This window comes from Talpa europaea, assembly GCF_964194135.1.
Source record: "Talpa europaea genome assembly, chromosome: 3".
In the NCBI taxonomy this organism is placed as follows: Eukaryota; Metazoa; Chordata; class Mammalia; order Eulipotyphla; family Talpidae; genus Talpa; species Talpa europaea.
In genome coordinates this window covers 20,922,250-20,929,881 of record NC_140069.1, presented here as the reverse complement: position 1 = coordinate 20,929,881, position 7,632 = coordinate 20,922,250, and positions in this window count along the sequence as shown.

Genomic DNA, 7,632 nt, shown 5'->3' with positions numbered 1-7,632 from the left:
AATATTTAATGTCTCATTAGACTTTGTTGTTCTTGCCCAAGAAAGATCAGGGTTCCCCTGCCAGCTAAGGCCACATTTGGTGGAGGCATCTGATGTTAGAAAGTCAGCAGATGTTTAAATCATGTCATGAATTTAATTTGCAGGTAGCTTTGATTTATCTTTTAAGATTTATTTTTATTTATGCATACAAGAACTGGGGTGTAGGACAAACGTCTGAATGGGGGAGAGGACTCACCAGAGACACTGTGGGAAGCAGAACAGGCAGATCTACTGAAATACACAGCTGAGGGGAACACTAGGCAAGACAGGAGTCTGCTGCGCCATGTGGGTTAGCTCCCTGGCTGGGGAGGAACTCATGCTGCAGTGGTTGCTGATGGCTTGATAAAACTGAGACTTTAACCACTGCCCACCAGGGAGGACTTGTAGGTTGCTTTTAAAGAGGATTTTGAAGAAGACATTCTGAACTATGTTAACAATGCTAACCAAACTGCTATCAGAAATTGCATAATTATATAAGTTGTTGAAGAAAACATAGGAAAATAGTTTTATAATTTTAGAGGAAACATAGGAAAATACTTTAAATTACGTTTCCTGACTCTGAATCCCACTACATTGTGGGCTTTCTTAAATTATGTGCCCTCTTTAAAACCCCCCTTATCTCTCATTAGATTGATCTTTTTCTGTTCCTCTGAAGAGCAAGTATTATGTCATTAATATCCTATATTATGTCACTAATCCTATTTGGTTTTTTATTAGAGATAGTTGTTTCCTGTTACTTATATGTGTTCTAATGGATTACAATTCTTGTACTTTGTAATTGTTTTCTATTTATTGTAGAAATATTTGTGGCTTCTGAGTCACACACTTACAGGGTGTTTTATACATACCTTTACTTATTTTTGTAACAAAGAATAAATTAGTGTTGTCTTTGAGGGAGGTAAAGCAAGATCAATGTGTACCGAGATCTTTATTTCTCCTTAAATGTCCGTTATCTGTATCCCTATTTTTGTCTTCCAGTTCCCACCATTTTCTCTCTCATACTTGATTCTTTCATAGAATCTAATTATATTGCACTTGAAAATGACTTGTCTCTTTGCATTTGCACACATTGTTCCTGTTCCCTTGCATTTGCACACATTGTTCCTGTTCCCTTGAATGCTTTGATTGTGTAAGTATGTGTGTGCATGAGATAGACAGAGAGAGAGAGAGAGAGAGAGAGTGTGTGTGTGTATGCAGAGAGGTAGGGGGAGATAAATTATAATAGAAAACAAATAAATTTAATTTAAAAATAATAAAAACTAAAGTTATATAGTGCTGACTTACCTATTTTTTATGCTTATTTTTACTTTTGCATTTTTTTTATGGAAGCAACACTGATTTACAACACTATAAATTTCAGGTGTACAGTTTCACATCTCAACATCTGTAGGTATATTCCTCACCTGCCACTAAAAGTATAGTTTTTATCCTGCACCAGCTAATTGATCTCCTTACACCGTATTCTGACTCTATAATGCTATTCTAAGTGCTTTAAAGAGAGGTCAATTAATTTTCAAAAGGCCATACATCCTGAAATGGCCCATGCAAGTTGGCACCTGTTCCAGTGTCAAACCCTGGCAAGCAAACTCCTGCCCTCTTAATCTATGCTGCCTCCCATAGCACTAAAATGACACTAGAAGGAATCTGCTAGGTTATTTATAGACAGAACATCATTTTATCTATATGCTCTTTCTTTTCCAGACTTAATTATTTGCAAAACCAGAACTCTCTATATTGTATAAACTTTGTCTAGAACTCACAAAACATTTTAGCTTTTATTTCTAGTATAACAGTAAAATAATGCATATCTATGTAAGTGAAAATTAACTGGTAAATTAACCTGCTAGACATATTTTCAGGCAATTAAATTTTTTAATAGAAAATTTTTCCTAAAATGCAAAATAAATGAAGGAGTTTTCATGTGTAGTCTTAAAATTTATTGGCATTTTGACATTTATGAGTGATTTATCTTTTATTAAAAAAAGATTTATAATAATGAACATGAGGATTTTTGTACGTGTGTATTAAGAGCATAACCTGACAAATATTTCCTTAAAAGAGTTCCTTAAAACATTAGAGAATTATCATAAGAGTGAGTCATTGAGTAGCTGATAGAATATGAAAACTTGTGTCTAACTTAATACACCTTATAGGAAACCAAGTTGTTTTAGTAAGGTAAACTTTATTTAGCTGATGAATATTTTCAGGTAAACTATTTTGTGTATTTATATAAATATGTTATTTTATCATAAACCCATTTTTTAATTTTTGACAATGACAAAGCTTTTTCCAACAAACCTATGGAATGTTTTTCATTTAAAACTAATTTGTATTTGAACTTTTCATTTCATTTTTTTCTCTTAGAATGCCTCAAAAGATCTTGCTCAAAACTAGTCTATATCTTCCTTGGTTTTGCAACTTTTTAGAGTGATTAAATACATCTTTTATATCTGTAAAATACACACATCACATACTGTCCCTTTTTTGGCTTAATAATGATGATACAATATAAATAGATTAATTTATGTTTAGTGTTTAAAACATGTCTAAATCACTCCTCCACACCACCTGCTTTGCTAATTCAGCTTGTTCATTATATTTATATTTTGTTTTCATAATGTTCCTAGAAGCCATAATATGTAGATAAGTTTCTTCAATTGAGAATATATAAAACTTGAGAAACATTAGTTCTAGCCAATTACTAGGATTATTCATTGTCATGAGATTAATTTTCTTTATTCTCTTGCTAAGCTTTCCTGTAATTAATTTTTCACTGACCCTCAAGGGATCATGTTTCTTTGTTAATAAAAAAACCTTTTAATTACCAATTTTCTAATCAAAATGTTCAAATTCCTTAATAAAAAATACATTATCAGGAACCCATTTTTCTATGCAGCCCCAGCTCTCTTCTTTCACTTGATTCTTTCCATTTTTTTACACAATTCTTGAATAGAATTGTACCACATTTTCTCTGAAAATGGCTTGTCTTTTTGCCTTTGCACATATTGTTCCTAGCTTCCTGAATACCTAGACTCATCCCCTTATAAATATTCTAGTTTTTCTTTAAATCACAGATCAAAGGACACTACTTCAAGAAACCCATTGCTATTACTATCAGCAATCAAAAAGAAAAACTCTTGCCATTTGGGCAACATGGATGGAACTATAAGGGATTAGGCTAAGCAAAACAAGTCAGAGGAGAAAGACAGATGACTAAACTGAAAAACTAACTCTTGAAAATTGACTGTAGAAAGGAGGTGACCAGGGGGCCTCCCTAGTGGCACAAAGAATTAAGTCTCATCAATATGGAGCTATCTGCAGCCTCTGCAGCACAAATTTGATCCCCGGCCAGGGACCTACCCACATGGCACAGCAGACCTCTCCTGACTCACTCGCTGCTCCCCTCAGCAGTGTATTTCAGTCATTCTGCCTGTTCTGCTCCCCATTCTGTCTCTGGTGAATCCTCTCACCTCTGCATTTCTGGCCTGTACCCAGTTCTTGTATGCATAAATAAATAAATCTTTTTTTTTTTTTTAAAGAAAGGAGGTGACCAGAGGAGGAGAAGGGAGAGAGACAAGAACAGTGTGGGGAGGAGCACAGTGGTGGAGGATTATGGGATTTTGTTAGTGGGTATACTATGACAGCAACACTTGCAAGGGAGGATCCAACGCTTCTAAAATACAAACAACGATGTAAACCAACATTAACAAGATAAAAATATTAATAAAAAATGAAGAAATCCTTAGTTAATTTTCTTAGATACAGTTGGCCATTCTATAATTTGTAGTTAAAGCTGTTAACATAGCAGAGTGGTCAACTATATCTAAGGAAATAAGTTATGAATTTCTTGAAATTAGTACCTTCTAAACAGTGAGTGCATTACAATTAGGAGCCTATTTTATTTATTTAGGTTTTTGAAGGTTAATAGATTGTCAGGTATACCTTTAACACTGTAATAATATTTCTGATAGAATAGTACTTATTCTAGACCACAAAATACACTATACACTTTTTTTTTTAAAGATTTATTTATTTATGCATACAAGACCTGGAGTACAGGTCAGATGTGCAGGAGGGTGAGAGGATTCACCAGAGACAGAGCGGGGAACAGAACAGGCAGACTGATGAAATACACTGCTGAGGGGAGCAGCGGGTGAGCCAGGAGAGGTCTCTGCGCCATGTGGGTGGCTCAGCAGCAGGCGGGGATTGAACTGGCACTGCAGAGGCTGCAGACAGCTCACAATGCTGCGCTTAACAGCCTGCGCCACCAGGGAGGCCCAATTATTGGGTATTTTAAGATGATTTATAATTATGTTATGCTAGGGATTGTTGTTTTGCTGAGTTTGATTTTGAGGAAGAAAGAAAGGCCTTTGAATTGACTTGCAATTAGCTCTGCATCTTGAGATTTGTTTGATCTTGAATTCTTTATAGTGACAGAACCTGTTTCAAATGCACACTATGCACCAAACATATGGAAGCAAATCATCCTACTTGAAGTGTCTAGATTGTCACTTTTATCCTGACTTTGTTAGTAGAGAAATTATGTCATTCCTCAGTCTAAAAGGAAATTTGAGTTTAGAGATGCATTATTTCCCTAAAATTCTGTCTTTATTGTTTATCAATCTTATTATTTTTCCACCCTTGCCTTCTTGTAATGCCCATGGGACTTACAAATGACAGAAACCAATTCTTACCATTTACTACAACCTGATAAGTAGTTTCTACTACCACCTTCTCTGGACTGATAGCAAGAGTGGGAACAACTGTATAAAATATTTGAAATGACTAAAAATAAATGGCCAGGAGTCATTGTAAGAACCACCAAACTCTACATGTGTCCCAAACAAAGAAGCTGTTGAAGCTAAGGAGGTGTGGGAATATTGACCTCCGTGTCTTTGTAATCAAGTAAACATCAAATTGTTAAATACAGAAATTGGGACTTATATAGTATTCTTGTTGTAATGAGCATGAGCATTACAATTTTTCTTGAACTTGTTTACATTTATTAATTTATGACATGCCATTATTTTATACTCTTGTGTATTTTTCTTTAAATATTATTCTAATAAAGCCAACAATGGAAAATGTAATGTGTACATATACCAATGACTTTTCACATGTAGGTTCTACAAAATTTGCTGTTATTTATTCTTTTAAACAAATCAGGAGTCTAACCCTGATGCTTTTTATACCCTCCTTGCTCTAGTTACTAGCCTGTTCATAATTCAAGGCTTTGTTCATTAAACTTGAGGGACAAATCAGCTCATTCATTTTCTCTAGGAAATAAAGTACAACATGACTTTTTGGCTGGGTCTGTTTCATCATCAACAAACACTATTTATTGGTCAAAGACTATAATATGCCTTTAAGTGAAATGTAACCTATTTGAGTTTTCTATGTTTTCCATTAATCCCTGACCAACATATTTAAATACTACAATTAGAAAAGAGATATTTTTCCCATTTGGATATTTGGTTCTATCCACTAAAATTTATGTTATTAGCACATATCTCCTTAAGAAATAGGATTACTCTTAAAGATTATTGTGAACAGTGTTCACACTTATACTTCGTTTTGACAAGTACGAATATGTTTTTGTTATGCACTGTATATTCACTTGGTGTTTTTACATCTTAAGTGCATTTTCCCTGACTGCCACATGCAGTTTCTATGGTTACAGGTTCCTTCCATTTCTATTTTTGCCTTTAGGAGACTGCACTGCTACACATGGAAACAACAAGCAGGGAGTAGAACTTACCCTAGTGTGCCTTCTTGGGATTTTGTTTTCCATCCAATGATCTTTAGTATGAAATTAATCTCACATTAACAAGTCTGCTAACTATGCTTAAATATAATTCTCTTGCACAGAAAAGTCACAGAATTTTTCTCCTGTGTTCTATCAGTCTAGCATGAATACTGCTTTTGTGGCAGGGCCTATTTAGTCATTTACCAAGTCCCCATATCTTGTGTAAGACTGCTGCCAGATAAAAACATCTTTCCAAAAGCACAGTGTGACTTCTAATTTTCTTTCTTCTGTGAATCTAATAATCTCTATTTTGAGGAGAAATAAACTTTAAAGATACATTTTTCTCCATTATATTCATTCTAGCCCCGGCTATCCCTTTCCTCAATAATTTGAAGCTACTGCCTGATGGACAATATTCTAGTTGTTGGAAATTAAAGCAAACAAAAATACCATATAGCTTGCTTTATCAAGCCCTAGAATTCAGATAAATAACAATAGAAGTGCATCCAATCAGGGTGTGAGGGTCCCATTCAACAAGACATGATCAATGAGGATAGAGATCATGGAGGAAAAAGCAGAACCAGTGGAATGAAAATATATCTTATAATTATACAAAAGCTGCTTGTGGCTAGATGTGACAGATCATAATGGGCTGTCCTCAGTAAGATGCAATAAACTGTATCTGGGCATTTACAGAGCTGATGGTCATGGAAGACAGATTGTTGTTTATCTATGATTTTAGTTAAAGAATAAGCCATTGTGCAGTTGTTCTCCTAAACTAGTTGCCCACTCTCTTCAATTTTAGTGGTTTATTCGTTGTCTTAAAGACTTGACATCATTTATTTTATATCTGTTTGACATTGTATTTTTGTTAATTCAAAAATATCCATTGAGCACTTGTGCTTTCCTTAGCATTATATGTGTCAGGGACACAATAATGTATATTTATAGTTATTTACTTATTGTGTTCCCCCAAGTTCAAAACAGAGATTTCAATTCCTGTCTTTTATGCCCCATAAGGCACTAGTAACTTTCATATGAGATAGCTTAGTATTGTCTAAAAATTTTCATTTTGTCATATCTTCATAAATTCTGTAAAATTATATTGCAAAGTTTTAACTTACTCTATTTCAGCAAGAAACCATACCACTCCTTTACACTATGTGGTTGGTTTCTATTTATATTGTTTCTATTATTTATTTTCCTAGTATATACTCTTCTTTGTGGTTTTATGTTTTAACAACTTCCAAAGAACAAATTCTGCAAACTCAGTAAAATCATTTTAAAGCTTAAATTTAATTTAATTAAAAATTTTTATACTCCTTTTGTTAATTTTCAAAGATGCATTTTTAAATGTTATTGTAGTAAATATATATATGTATATAATGTGAGTTACGCCATTTTAAACAATTTGAAGTATACAATTTAGTGGCATTAATTATATGCACAGTGTTGGGTAGCCATCACTCAAATGAGAGTTTGATTTGCATTTTCCATGTAGAAATAGCATGAGCAGAAGATCTGCTACAAGAGAGAACTTGGCATTTTTGAAGGGCTGAGAGAAGGTTAATGTACCTGGAGCATAGTGTGCAAGACAGAGAGCAGCACATCATGAAGCTGGAGAGATTGGCAAGGCCAGATTGTTTATGGCCTAATAAAGCATGATTAAAAGGTGGTATTTTTTTCCATGTGCAAGAGGAAGTCATTGAGGATTTTATTTAGGGGAATGACATAAATCTAGTGATGTTATAATAACCTCTTAATGATGAATTTAAAATGGCAGAATATAAAATTTTTATTTACAGCACAAAGTGAACTACATAGAAACATGATTAGAAAAATGAGTT